Here is a 15,211-nt window from a genome sequence, read left to right as displayed (position 1 = left end):
CGGGGACCCGCGAACAGCCCGCACCCATGCCGGGCCGCCGCCACTGACCCAGCGACGCCGGAGAGGTGAGGCGGCCGCCCACTCGACCCGCGCCCGGCACCACGCCCCGCGCGCCTGACACCGGCACCCGCATCCAGCATCCCGCGCCTGCACCACTGCGCGCGCCACCGCCCCTCTCCCGGGTGGGAGCCCGGAAGGCGCCTGTGTCCTTGCGCGGCCAGGCGCGGGCACCGCGGACCCTTCCTTCCCGTCCTCCTCGGTCTCCGCAGAGAACAATGGGACAAATTCGGGGGCGTTCGCCCTTCACGCGCAGCTCGGCAGGGCTCTCCTGCTGGGACTGGAGTCTGCCCGGGGCGGGCGGGGGTCGCTAGGGGAGGGCGCGAAGCGGAGGGTTAGCGACAGGGTCCCCTCCCCCTCTCCCCGCCAGCCCCCTCCACCTAGAGGAGCCACCCCAGCAGGGACGCGGCCGGGGCTGCTCCGGGGCCGGTGGGGGAGGGGAGGGAGCGTGAGTAGGGGCCCCGGGGGCGCGACTGCAGCGCCTCCGCCGGAGGGGAGGGCGCCCAGGACAGCGGGGCGCAGGCAGCTGCCCTGGTCCCCGGGTGGGGGAGGGCGGATGGTGGAGCCGAGAGCAAAACAGGCGGGCGGGGCTGCCCGTCACCCCCCGTCCCAGTCCGTGCTCCCTTCCCCAGAGACCCCAGTCCCCTCTCAGAAAGGCTGGCTGCCTGGGAGGGGCCGCCGGAGGACAAGGCCTGCATCTACGCAGTCAGCGCCCCAGTAACAGGTGTGGTCTGGCCGCGGGCGGGGAGGGGGCTGCGGGGCTGCGTCGTCTGGGCTGGTGGCGCTCCCCAGACGCCCAGACTCGTATGACAGGAAGGAATCCTGGCAGCGAAGACCCCCAACTCCCCGAAACACCAGCAGCACAGCCCTGGGGTTCGGGAAGGGGCCGGCAGCATCCTTGCTGGGAGGGAGGGTCGCCCTTGGCGGCCGCGGGGGGGAGGAGGGGGAGGGGAAGGAGGGAATGCTAAGTCATGGGGCCTGCGGGGCCCTGGCGCGACGTCGCCCCGCGCGGACCCAATGCGCGTCCACGTACCCAGGAATAGGGACTTTTCCCCAGAGAGCGATGGACCGCTCTCCAAGCGGCCGCCCCCTCCAGAGTTTCCCGCATTGCTGGGATTAGAAGCTTGCGGAGCTAGCGGGTTAGATCCTGCGGCAGCGGAGAGGAGGAGGCGGAGGTGCGGAGAGGCCCCCGCGGCGCTGGGCTGGCCCCATCCGAACCCTGGGGGCACACGTAGAGCCACACTTGTGCTGGAGACAGCCCAGACTCACCCGCTCTGTGCCTTCGAGGTAGCCATGCCCACCCGCCTCTCTCTGAGAAGGTGGCTGCTCCCGAGAGGAGAGGCTGGGGGTGGGGGCGGGTTGGGGCTGTACCTGCAGCGGCCATTTTGCAGGTGTGGTTGGCCGAAACTGCGGAGTGGGATGGAGTGGGCAGAGGTGGGCGGGGGCCTCTGCTCCCTCCTGCAGGCCTGAAGCAGGGGTGCTGGTGTTGGCGGTGCAGGGTAAGGGATCTGGCTCCCAGAAGTGGCAGATGGTGGGTCTCAGGGCCCCTTAGGTGGTACAAGCATGCCTCGAGGTGGGTTCTTTGCTTAGGGGATGAGGGAAGGACTAGGGTCAGGATCCAGGGCCTCTCTGGGGTGGGGGGAGAGACTGGATCCAGGGCCTGGATTCCTCTGGTGTGATCTGTCCGTGTGACCACTACGCCTCGGCCTCCCCCAAGTCTCTGTCTGATCTCAAAGTGGAGGCCTTGGCACTGCTCAGCCACTGTCTGAGGATGTGTGTGGGGTAGGGGCTTTGAGGAGCTTGTGGAAAACCCAGACGTCGGGCCCTGTCTAGAGCAGGGTGGAGGGGAGGCCAGCCCCTGCCTGGGTGGGAAGTCGTGGAGGGCCAGATGAGCACCCCCATCAGATGCAGGTTAGCCCTGCAGGGTGTGGTCCACAGGGCAGGCAGAGGCTGGGGTCGGCCATGGAGTCAGCACCCCCAGCCCCGAGGCTTCCAGTGAGGGCCTGCAAGATGCCTGCTGTGTGCTAGCCCCACCCTGAGCGCCGCCCCTCCTGGGTGCTCCCTCCCTAACCCCACTGGAGTGCCCCATAGACTCCCCCACCAGGGACCCCCAGCCAGCTAGCCACAGGCAGGGGAGACTGAGGTTCTGACCACAGTCCAGAGCTGGGGCCTGGCTGGTCTGCAGGGAGAGGGGGCCCTGCTGCCCAGCCTGTCCCATGCCACTCGATTGGGGTTCGTGGAGCGGGGGCACCAGCAGAAGACATTGGGGAATCTGCCCCGGCCTTTAGGATTGGTTGACCAGAGCAAGTCCTTCAGGCCTGAGACCCTGCCGAGTACATCAGCGAGCTGGCAGGGGCCTGAGTGGCCACCCTGGGGAGGAGGTGGCTGGCCTGGGTCACTCAGCAGCTAGTGACCATTGGGAGGAGAGAGATGCCCTCGAGCACGGTCCCGTGTGCTCCTTAGGGCACTGCTGGGTTAGTGTTCTTAGGCCCCCAAGGACAGGGCTCCCTGCCCCAGGTGGCCACAGGGAGCCAGGTATGCAACCTGCACTCCCCACCCACGCCAGGGAGCTCTCCAGGAACTCTGCCCAGCCAGACTCTCCCCGAGGGGCAGTGCCCAGGGCACAGCCCTGCAGGTTTTGCTCCATTAGCTGATGAACCTCTGCCCTGCGTCTGGCTCTGTCGAGGTCCAAGAGGGGGGTTTGGGACCCCAGCCTTGCAGCCGGGTCCCTCAGCCCACCTGGTGGGGCAGTGGGCAGCAGGCAGGGAGGTGGGCTCTGGGCTCACAGATGTGGCAGGTTTGCTGGACAGACTGCCCTTGTGCGGGGGAACCTAGGCTGCCTGCCCACTAGTGGCGTTTACCCTCCCCCAGCACTCCAGGAACCCAGTGAGGGGCTTGGCTCAGCCCTGCCGTTTTCAGACAGGGACTGGAAGGGCTGAGGGACACAGGCAAGGTCACACTATGTGGCTGAGCTTCCTGACCCCTTCAGGCCCCTCCCCCAGCCCCTCCTTTCGGCCTTGACCTGGTGTCTGAGCACCACGCCCCCTCCTGCCACAGTGCTTTGAGGGGACAACAGCAGGGCTGCAGGGCTGCGGGAGTCAGAGTGGGAGGGGCTTCCTGGCTTTAATCTAATCCAGCTGGAGGTCTGGGCCTGCCAAGCCCTTGGCTCCTGCACCCCGCTGTGTGCCACCCCCTGCTCAGGTTTCAGGGCTCCCCATGGCCTGGGGAGGGGCTTGCCAAGGACCCCTTGCCCTTACCTCCCGTTCTTACCCCTCCCCCTCCCCCTCCCCCACTTTGCTCCTGGGCCAGCTGGGGCAGCCTTCCCCCTTCCCCTGCATACACACTTGGGCTCTTGGGGCCCCTTTATTCCTGCCACCTCCCCTTCTTTCCTGGAACACTCTCCACCCACCTTCCACCTGAGAGTTCCAGCCCCCCAAATGCTGCCTCCACCATGAAACCTGCCCTAACCCCTCCTCCCTGCCATCCCCAAGCTTTAGGAGTTTCTGTTTCCCCCTCTGCGCCACCCACCCCAGTACCTCGCAGGCACTTCCTGGGGCTGCCTGTGTACTGGACCAGGGTCTGTGCGGACCCTCCCTCCTCCCACTGTAGGCTAGGGGGTGAGGAGAGTGGTTTACTGGGGCAGACTGGACTCTACATTTTCGCTGGCTCCCCTCACCTAATGCCCCCACGACCCCTATGAGGCGGGTGATGTTTCCTTTTCCAGGTGAGGGGACTGAGGGTCCAGAAAGGATGTGACTTATACAAGACAGAGCTGGGCTTCTACCCCAGCTTCCTCGGGACTCCAAAGCTTCTGCTTCTGCTGTGCCTTCTGCCCACCTCCAGGCCTTTCCCATCCCCCCCGCCCCCCCCTCCCGCCCCCAGGGCCAGCACAGTGCCAGGTACACAGTCGGAACTCAATCAATGCTCCCTTCCCTGCTGAGCCAGTGGTTTCAGCCTGAGTGGTCTGTTTCCTGGTGGAGCTGGGTGAGCACCCTATCCGGTGGGGGCTGTCTGTACGTCTCCACCCACCGATTGCCCAGGCTGGCCGGGCAGGTGCCCCCCTCTTCCTCTGGGTCTCTCTCACACCTGCTGCTCTGGGGAGGCAGCCCCAACTGCGCCTGGAGGCCGGGCTCCCTGCAGGCCCCGTTTTCTTGAGCCAGGTTCTGGCCTGTCCTTGGGAGTGTCCTAAGGGGGTGTCAGGAGTCCTGGCCCCATCCCAGCCTCTGCCAGGAACTCCCAGCTGGGCCTCAGCTCCCTTCCACATCTGTCACCAGCTCAAGGCAGGCCTGGGCCGTCCATGCTCCAGGCTCATGGCTGCTGGGGGCCGATGGGACTGGGGCAGGGGCGACTCAGCTGCGTAGTGTCATCTGCTTCTTGGTCTGGGGCCACTCCATGGCCACAGGTCCCTGGTGCCTGGGAGGAGGGTGGCAGCTCCAGGGTGAGCAGAGACTGCCATAGCCAGACCCTGACCAGGGGAGACCACAGGCCCTCGTCCTCTTTGCATTTGATTCATGTTTAGGCAGGACTTTCCTGGCTGGTGTTTTATTCTGCGTAGATTCTATTGGCTTTTTCTTACATTGAATGTACTTTTTTTGTCCTCACCATTTCCCAGCTCTCAGTCATGCTATCTCTTCTGTGCAGTCCCCTCTTTCCTGGCACCCCACCCCCACCCCCGAAGTCTGAGCTAGTTGCTTCCTCCCTGCTGCCTTCCAGCCTGACCCTCTGACTGCTGGCCACACCCCTGGATTGCAATCTCTGTTTGTTGAACCCCAGAGCTGCTTCTTTCTTGGTTTCCTGTCTTGATTTGCTGGAGTACGTCCTTGAGTGACTTCCTAAAATGGTGCATGAATGTGTGAAGGCGTCTTTACTCGGTCTTCACACTGGATAGGTGGTTTGTTTAGCAGCAATTCTTTGGGGTGAATCTTCCCTCAGTGCTCTGAGGGCATCATCACCACTGTCTTTTTGCATCCAGTTGCTCATCAGAGGTCTTTGCCAGTAACTTGTTTTCTCTCTGGAGACTTTTAGGATTCTATCTTTATTCATGGCGTTTTGAACATTCCCAAGGCTGAGTCCAAGTGTGGAGTTTTGCTTTTATTGGTCCTCGTGAGTCCTTTCAACTGAAGATTCAGACTCTCCAGTGACGAGAAATTTTCTTCCTTTATCTGTTCATAATTTCCTCCCCTTCATTTGTTCTCTTTTCTTTCTTGAATTCCTTGGTTGGTCTTCGGTGTTCTTGCGTTTTCTCATCTATTCTGTCTCCCTATTTATGTTCCTTTTTTCAGAACTTTTTTTTTACTTCATTTTCTAGTTCTTTTTCTTAATTTTGTATTTCAGTACTTAGATTTGTCATCTCTAAGAGTTCCATCTTCCGTGTCTCTAGCTGTTCCTATTTCATAGCATTCTGTTTTTGTTTGGGAAATGTGATGTCTTCCTGAGACACTCTGAGTATGTTAACTAGAGGTTTTGTTTGCTTATTTTCACTTCTGTTCCTTGGTTTATCTCTCTTTCCTACAGGGCCTGTTTTCTGCTGCTTTATTCAGGCTTCATTTTTAAGCTTTTTGTTCTTTTGTATGTGGGCTTCCTTGTCTGTACATTCATATTTCAGGGAGGACCACTGGGTAGTAGGGTGGGCTTGCTGCTGCTGTGTTCCCTCTGAGTCTCTCCCACTCCCACCTGGGTGGGATTCTGACCAGAGGCTTTGATTTAGGTGGAGGGGTGGGGTCTGGCTGCCAAGTGGCCTCCCAATACCAGAAGGTAGGTGCCAGTACCCACATGGAAGGCTCTGCTCTTGCCAGATGTTTCCTTCCATCTCTTTGGAGAACAGCCTTCAAGTGTTTGCCTGGGGATGCAGGCAGCAGCTGTCCTTTATGAGGGTGGGCGGTGGGGATGAGGTGAGGGTCCCACTGACCCGTGTGGGTGTTCACAGACAGACCTGCATCCAAAGCCCCGTTTTCAGCCCTAAGTCTTGCTCCTCACTTCCACTGGGCCTGCTGAGCCCCCAGCACAGACCTCCCCCTGGGCCCGTTTCTGGCTTCTGCTCTCTGCCTCCAGAACATCATTGGAGGCTGTGAGGTCATCGGCGATGCCTCTCCCTCTCCCTGTACTGCTGGGGGTTGATTCTCCAGAGCAAATTACTTCAGCGGGGATTCAGGATGACCAGTGTGCCCAGTCGGGCCCCTCCTCATGCTTCCAGTGTGTGTGTGTGGGATGTGGCCTTGTACGGACCGTGATGCTTGACTACTTCAGTATTAAGAGGAGCCTGAGTTATGGCTGCTAACTGAAAGGTCGGCAGTTGGAATCCACCAGCTGCTCCTTGGAAACCCTGTGGGTCAGTTCTACTCCCTGGTCCTCAGCACCCTCGCCCATGCACCTGAGTCATCGTCATGCAGCCCCTTTCTGTAGGGCTTTGGCTGTCCCTTATCCTTTGCGCCCTCGTGCCCACCCCGTGTCGGTGCCAACACAGTGTCTGGGTGCAAAGATCTGAAATGCTCCGCCAGCTGCAGAGAAACTGATGGCTCTTCCTTGAGGCCGGCCCCGTCCTGTGCTGCGGTGGCTGGCAGGCGCTGTACCGCGAGTGGATTCAGCTCCCTTCGTTCCGGGAGGCTTGGCTCCTGGCACGTGGTCCCCTTGCATGGCGGCGTCACTTTCCATCGCTTGCACACCCACGTGGATGACCATCCACTGCCCAGCCCTCATCCCTCACCCTCCCCACTTCCTGTGGTCACACCTGGGGTCTTGTCACCCTCACACACTGGCTGCAGACCCTGTGAAGTCTTGGATGCAGACACCCTGGCTCCTGGCTCAAGAACCTCTCCCATGGCACCTCAGGCTCTGCTTGGCCGCCTGCCCACTCTCCCAGCTCCTCCTGCCTTGACCTTGGCATTGTGGGGAATACTCAGCAATCTACGGAGTCACTACGGTCAACGTGATTGAAGGGCCATTTCATGCTCTGGTCTCTTCTCAAACATTCTGCCCCCTGCGCTAGGAGCACACCCCTCTCTGCTTGGAGGGGCAGCCCCTCCTCCCCCACTCTCCTGCACGTGATGTGTCTGAGGCAGTGCCCCCACACCCACCCCCTACCTTCTCAGGTGGCAGGTTTGCCCCCACCCCAAATTCGACGCCCCTCTGCTGCAGGCGACAGACAGGCTCTGGACCCCCTCAGGGCCACCCAGTCCCCTCCTTTGTCACCCAATTTCTTGCTCCTCTTCACAGGAAGACTTCTGGAAAGAAGTTAAAAATTAAAAAAAAAAAAACTCTGTTATGTGCGAGTTAGGACATACAAAAAGGAATAAAGAATATCACACCAGCAGCCTCGTCCCCACCGTCAGCTTAGGAAGTAGAGCATTTCCAGCCTCCCGTCTGGCACGTGCAGAGCTGGTGGTGCCTGGCAGTGTACCAAGGGCACTTAGCTGGCATCTCCCCTCGTTCTCACCCTGGGAGCAGGCAGAGAGGGTCCGCCACTACCCCATTCTACAGAGGGAACTGTGGAGGTGGGAAGCATTTCATCCATGTCCACAGTGGGTGCCGGAGAGGCCTTGCCGGCATCCAGTACCTCAGACCCTGAACCTCACTACTTCTCGGTTCCCACCACCCTGACTGTGGTACTTGCTGTTCACAGAGTGTCATCCTTTACCCCTATGCTCTGCGGAGTGGTGCCGGCATGTTGGAACGTTCTCGTGGTTGTATCCCACCGTATGCCTTTTCTGCATCTTGATCCTTTGGGAAGCGATGTGTATGAGACCTCCCCTGCTCCCAAGAATGTCTGTGGCCCCGCTCACAGGCTTTGAAATGTGTATAGCAAATAGACCACGATGGGCATATAGGTTGCTGGGTCACATGGTCTGCAGCTTTACTAGATTTTGCCATATTGTTTTCAAAGTGGTTGTCCCAGTTAATAGTCCCAAGGTGATCTGTAAGCTTTCCTCTTGCTCTATCCTTACAACACTGAGTGTCATCAGACTTTTTGATCTTGTGATCTGGTGGATATAGATTTAAAACATGCTTTCCTAATTGCTATTGTGGTTGAGTATCTTTTCATGTAAATTTTCTATTATATGTTTTTTCTTATTGATTTGTATATGCTCTTTATATATTCTGCGTACGAATCTTTGTTGGGTTATATGTGCTGCAGATATCTTCTCCAAGTCAGTGGGTTTCTCTTCACCTTTTTAATGGCATTTTTTGATGGCCAGACTTTTCCTCTTATTGCTTTTTGTGGGTTAAGGAATCCTCTTAAAGGATAGCATGAAGACATCACTCTTCATTTTCTTCCAAAACTTTGTTGTTCACATTTAGGTCTCTAACCCACATGGAATTTATTTTGGTATAAAGGAGGAGTCTAATTTTTCCTCACATGAAGGAGCCCTGGTGGCACAGTGGTTAAAGAACTCAGCTGCTAACTGAAAGTTTGGTGGTTCAAACCCACCAGCCATTCCCCTGGAGAAAGATATGGCAGTCTGCTTCCATAAGGATTTACAGCCTTGGAAACCCTATGGGGCAGTTCTACTCTGTCCTGAAGGATCACTATGAGTTGGAATTGACTTAATGGCAATGGGTTTGGTTTTTTGGTCCTTACATGGTTGGTTCAATAGTCTTTCATCTCCCTACTGATCTGCAAAGCCACCTCAGTCGGAAAAAGTGCTGTATCTATGTAGATCTGTTTGCTTGTTAGTTATCTCTCCCTGCCCCAGTTCTGCCCTGTATTAATAACAATAGCTTTATATTGTCTTGATAATCAGCAGGGCATGTTGTCCTCTACCCCCTTGTTTTTGTCCAAATGTGTTATTGGTATTCTTGGCCCCTTACTCTTATATATAAAGTTTTAGAAGCAATTTGTCAAGTTTCACGAAACAAAGAAAAAACTTTATTGAGACTTCATTTGAAATTGCATCGAATTAATCTGGGTGAAAATCAACATTTTTAAGATACTGAGATTTCTTTTCTATGAGCGAATTATAGTTCTTCATTTGTTTGTTTTCTGTAATGGTTTTGGTAAAGTTTTACAATTTTCTTCATAAAAGTTATATGCATCTTTTGTGACATTTATTCCTAGATACTTTATAGTTTTGGTTATTATTTTAAATCGTATCTTAAAAAATATTTTCTAACTCTTTGTCACTGGTGTAGTAACGTGGTTAGTTTTTGTGTATTAGACGTTCATCCAGCAACCTTGCTGAACCTTCCTTCTAATTCAAAGAATTTGTCTGTGTTTCCTCTTGATTTCTGTGGAGATAAGCAAATAGTCTGCAAATAATGACAATTTGGTTTCTTCCTTTCCACTCTATATTGTGCCTTTTTTATTTCTTTTTCTTGTCTTACTGTTCTGGATAGAACCTTCACTACAAGGTTAAATAGAAGTGGTGATAGCAGACATCCTGGACTTGGTCCTGAATTTAAAAGAAATGTTTCTAATATTTCACCACTAAGTATGATGTTTGGGTGGGTTTTTGATGGGTACTCTTTATGAGATTAAAGAAGTGGTCTTTTATTCTGATAATGCTAAGAGTTTTACCATAAGCGAAACTTGAAAATGACTGACTACTTTTTAGTATCTATTGAGTACCTCATTTTTTTTTCTTTCTCCTTGATATATGGTGAATTATATTAATAGATGTTCTAATGTTAAGCCATCCTGGCATTCCTGGAATAAACCTATCTGCATCATTCTTTTTATATGTTGCTGGACTTTCTTGCTAAGGTTTTGGATTTTTGTATTTATGTTCATCAGTGAAATTGGTCATAATCCTCGTTTATCAAATTTTCTGTGTCTAATTTGGTGTCGAGATTATATTATGTCAATATATCAGTGAATATGTTGGGGTTTATTCTCTCTGTCTGCCTTTTTCCTGTTCTTTTAAAGAGTTTGTCTACAATTGGAATTATCTTTTTTTTTTAGTATTTGGTAAAACTCATCTATAAAAAGAGTGGAAGTCTGCTGATTTTTGGTGGGTAGATTTTTAAATGATTGTAAGAAAATTTTGGTTTCTGCTGACTAATTTTTTTTTTGGTTATGGGTCACATTTTCCTGTTCTTTGGCATGGCTAGTAACTTTTGACTGGGTGCTAGATATTTTGATTGTAGAGTGTCTGAATTATGTTCTTTGCCTTTAAAGCATTTGGGCTTTGTTTGGCAGGCAGTTAAATTACTTGATGATCAGTTTGATCCTTCAAGGCTTGTTTTTAAGCCTTTCTAGACTTAGTCTAGAATGGCCATCATTCCAGGGATAGCTTAGCTCTACTACTAAGGCATGACTTCTCTGGAGTCTCCACTGAATGCCTGGGGTGGAGGGGCCAAAGAGGACTCCTCATTCTGGCTGCTTGGAGCACAACTCTTCCTACTTTGTGGGAGCTTGGGGAACTGTTCAGCTTACAACATCCAATTTTTTTTTTTTTCCTACCCTACACACACATGAACTAATACTCTGCAAATACTCAAGGGTGTGCCTGTGCAAACCTCTAGAGTTCTATTACTGAGCAGCTCCTTCCTTTCCAAAACTCTGATCCACAACTTCCAGCTGCCTCAACTGATCCTAACTCTAACCTCCATCTCCTCAACTCACTGAAGCTGCTGAGCTGTTGGCATTCTACTTCCCTTTGCCTGAGATCTGTAAATTGTCTCCAGGCAGATTTGGAACAATTGTAGGGCTCACCTAGTGTGTTCCCCTTCTCTTGCCCATTGTCCAATGTCTGAAAACAGTTCTTTTATTTTATCCAGCTTCTTAGGCATTGTTTACAGGGAGAGGTTAACTGTGGTTCTTGTTACTCTATTATGGATGGAAGTGGAAGTCCCATAAGTTCTGCTAGCAGTATTTTCGTTATCACTTAATACTAAGTATTTTTATATTTCCATCATGATTTCTTCTTTGGTGTATTTGTTATTTAGAAGTATGCTTTTAAAACTTCTAAACGTATAGGTTTTTAGTCATTTAATTTACTTGTGTTGTGGACAAATAATGTATTTGGTACTGAGCCTTGAAATTTATTAAGAGTTGCTTTATGGACTAGTATATGGTAAAATATTGTAAATGTTCCATATGTGTTGAAAAAGAACATGTTTTTCTAATTCCCAGAAACAGGAGTTCATATATGTCCACTAGTTTATGCTTATTGTGTTGTTCAACTCTTCTATATCCTTACTAATTATATGTCTCCTTGATCTGTCAATTAGCGAATGCTGTGTTAAAATTCCTGCCATGATATATTAATCAATTCCTCCATGTTATATGACTCTTAACCTTGGTTTTATATTTTCATTATTTTGTCTCTGGGACCATCCAGGGTGATTTTTTTCTGATATTTTCCAGTTCATTAATTCTCTGTTCAGCTCCATTTAATTTGCTGATTAATATGTCTGCTAGATTTTAAAATGTAATTGATTACATTTTTACTTCTAAAAGTTCTGCATGGCTTTTTTCCATAATTTGCCCCTTTATTTTCCATTCCTTCTTATTTCTATAATCATTTTAAGCATTCTTGTTTTATAATCTGAAGTCTTTGAGGGTCTAATTCAGCTTTTCTTTTTTTATGACTCTCACTCATGGTGAATTCCTTCTCCATGTGTTTGGTAGTATTTCACTGTGAGCTCACATTTAACTGATCTTCATCTGTGGGAATCCTGGGTACCTGAGGGGAAGCGGGAAGCATTTTCCAGGGAGGATTTGTATTTGCTTTTCTAGGTGCTTTGGTGCTAACGGAGCCGTGGTGGTGCAGTAGTTAAGAGCTCAGCTGCTAACCAAAAGGTCAGCAGTTCAAATCCACCCGCGGCTCCTTGGAAATTCTATGGGGCAGTTCTACTCTGTCCTGTAGGGTCACTGCGAGTCAGAATCGACTTGATGGCAATGGGTTTTTTGTTTTTTTTTTTTTTTGGTGCTGACACCTGAGAACTACTCAGAGCTAGTTTCTCAAACTTGAGTTTTACTAGTAATTGTGCAGGGATTGTAAATTTGAAACCCACATCTGCATGGGAATAGACTGGTGGCTTCAAATTCTCAGAAACACTATCTTTTCGTCACCTGGAGCTGAGAGTCATTCAGACTAATTTCCCCGGGTCTCTTTGATGGCAAATAGGTTTCTCCCAGCCTTCTATTTCACTGAGATTGTAGCTTTGGAAGATCCAAATTTCTGTGGTGACCTGGTTCCAATCCTGACTTTTCATGTGTTTGAAGCATTCCTCCCATCCCCTGAACAGCAGATGAAACCAATTCTCTGAATTCCTGGTATCAGCTTCCTGGCCGTGCCTTTCTCACTGGCTTGTCACTTTAATTTCAGCTCCTCCTTCCTTCCCCCCCACCCCCTCAGGAGTTCTTCTTATATTTTCTTCTGATATTTGTTACCTATGCAGAATTTCTAGATGCTTTATAATGGGAGAGAATCTCATCTACCATATTGCCAGAAGTGGATGGCTCTCATTCATCCTTTTTTTTAAAAAAAAATCTCTCTGCTAAGAAACATTAATTTTAATGAGCAAGTTGGTTTTTGTCTTCACACACGCCAGTGTTTGTCAACCAAAAGGAGATTTTTTTTTACCTGAACCATTTGTTAATGACTTTAAAAATAATTCTTTTTAAGTCAAATATGAACACAATTTAGAAGAGTCAAGCATATCTTCACAATTTATTTAGAAAATCAGCAGTTTCTTCCCTTCCCCAACCTCTTTCAGCTCCCTTAGCTGTTTCTTTTGTTCTTTGGCTCTGTATTGTGAGATAATTTGCTTATCCTGCTAATTTCTGCCTCTTTGAGAAGGTTTCTTAAATAGAACTCTAAAGTGTGTAGTCTCTTGTGTTTGGCTTCTTTTTTCTCAGTAAAGTTTAGCCATTTATCTTGAAATGTCACTAAAATAACTGCAAAGGTAAACTAAAAAAAAAGACCTAAATCTTCCACAAGGATGAAAGAACAGGATAGAAGACACAGCAACCACGTTTTGGAAACGCAAAGCAGGACATATGTGGTAACTGACTTAGCACATCAGGAAAGCTGAATTCTAAGGGAGCAGGGGGAAAACTGCAAACCCCCTGATGTGCGCTGTGGACTCCCCACAGGGCTCAGGAAGGGTGTCCACAGATGTCTCTGGCAGTGGGGTTTAAGTCAAGAAGCCTGTTGCCGTGGAGTCAACTCTGACTTACGGTGACCCCATGTGTGTCAGAGTAGAAATGTGCTTTGTAACGTTTTTTTGTTTTTAAATAGTTTATTTGTTGTTGTTGAGAATATACACAGCAAAACGTACACCAGTTCAACAGTTTCTGCATGTACAATTCAGTGACATTGATTACATTCTTCGAGCTTTGCAACCATTTTCACCGTCCTTTTCTGAGTTGTTCCTCCCCCATTAACATAAACTACTGCCCCCTAAGGTTCCTATCTAATTTTTTGAGTTACTATTGCCACTTTGATACCATACAGATAGATCTTAAAAGAACAGAATGCTCAAGGCAGACATTCTATACTAGTTAAGCTAAACTATTGTTTGGTTTTTAGGAGACTTCAGGGAATATTTTTGGTTTAAGGTTTAAAGGTTATCTCAGGGCAGTAGTTTCAGGGGTTCCATAAGGTTTTCAGTAGATGATTTTTTAGAAGTAGATCTCCAGGCGTTTCTTCAGAGGTTGTCTCTGGGTGGACTTGAACCTCCAACCTTTCAGTTAGCAGCCAAGTGCTTAACCATTTGCATCACTCAGGGACTCCAAAGTCAGCTTAGGATACAGTTTGATGCCCAAGGCTTCTCCCCTCACTGCTTCTCAGTCTCTTTTTTCTCTTTCTACCCTTCTCCCTTGTTGATCTCCCATCTCCATGACTTCAAGAGGCACAGCTGATAAGTACTGATTCATTTTCCCCACCAGAGCCCTCTTCAGTCCACACATCCCACCACCTCCTTGATATCTCTACATATCCCAAACTCCTGAATGCTGCCGGACACCAAGGTTTACTTAGAGCTGAACTGGATGACAGAGCTTCGCCCTTGTGGAGCCTTCAGCTGCTGGCTAGCTCACCAGCTGCTGGATCCTTCTCAAGGCAAACCTTCGGGACTTCCGGTCTTCTCCAGAGAACTCATAGCTCCTTCAGAGATGCTGGGTCAGAATCAACCTGAGAGGAATGTGAGGACACCTTCCCTGGTCCCCCCACGCTTTGAAAGCTATGCATTTCCTGTGAGTCTTGCTTCAGCTGGGTGCTACAGGTTTCCATTTGTTGTATCTTCATTATCATTCAGTTCAAAATATCTTCTAATACCCCTTGGGATCTTTCTTTTTCTTTTTGACTTGTGAGTTATTTAGAAGTATTTGATTAATATACTAGCAATGGGGGATTTTGCAGACTTTTATTTATTTATTTATGTATTGATGTATAGCCAAATTCCACTGTGGTCAGAGAACACATGCCTTATGATTTTAATTTGAAATTGAAACTTGAATTTGTTGAAGCTTGCTTTATGACCAGCATATGTCAAATGTGGGTAAATGTTCTATGTGCACTTGAAAAGAATGTGTATAGTATATAGTTTTCCTTCTATATACAAATAAACCAAGTTTTATCCTTTTACTTTCAAACTCTGTTTTTATCTGTTCTTCAACTTTCCATATTTTCTGTTGATCTGTCCTCCAGTTCATTAACACTGTCTTCATCTGTGTCTAATCTCTTGAGCTTCTAATTTTAGTTACTGTGTTTTTCAGTTCTAGAATTTTGATTTCACATGTGTTTTTTAATAGTTTCCAATCCTCTGGAAAAATTCTCCATTTTTCTATTTATCTTCTCCATCTTTTTCTCTCTTATTTTGAGCATATTAATCATGGTTATTTTAAAGTCCTTGTTTGGTAACTCATAGATCTGGATCGTGTGTGGGTACATTTCTTTTCTTTTTTCTCTTTGGTTTTATTATATAGTCCTGTCTCTTTTCATGCATAGTAATTTTTTAAATTAATTTTATTGTGCTTAAGATGAAAGTTTACAGTGCAGATTAGTTTCTCATTCAAAAATTTATACACAAATATAAATGACATTGGTTGCAATCCCCCCAATGTGTCAGCACTCTCCCCTTTTGCCTTTCCACCCTGGGTTCTCCATGTCCATTTGTCCAGTTTTCTTGTCCCTTCCTGCCTTCTTGTCTTTGGTTTTGGGCAGGTGTTGATCATTTGGTCTTGTATTCTTTTTTTTTTTTTTAATATTTT

The 15,211-nt window shown here is 49.4% G+C and overlaps 1 protein-coding gene across 1 annotated transcript in view; it reads left to right on the top strand.

Moving 5' to 3' along the window:
- The first annotated feature begins 23 nt into the window (after positions 1–23).
- The window catches only part of KIF1A (kinesin family member 1A), a 109,687-nt gene continuing 94,499 nt past the window's right edge, over positions 24–15,211 (top strand). The window contains exon 1 of the mRNA XM_004386475.3: positions 24–65. The gene's annotated coding sequence lies outside the window, so the exon portion shown is untranslated. The remainder of the gene's footprint in view (positions 66–15,211) is intronic.

This window comes from Trichechus manatus, unplaced genomic scaffold (genome assembly GCF_000243295.1).
Source record: "Trichechus manatus latirostris isolate Lorelei unplaced genomic scaffold, TriManLat1.0 scaffold00165, whole genome shotgun sequence".
Lineage (NCBI taxonomy): Eukaryota > Metazoa > Chordata > Mammalia > Sirenia > Trichechidae > Trichechus > Trichechus manatus.
This window is presented reverse-complemented; position numbering and strand designations above follow the sequence as displayed.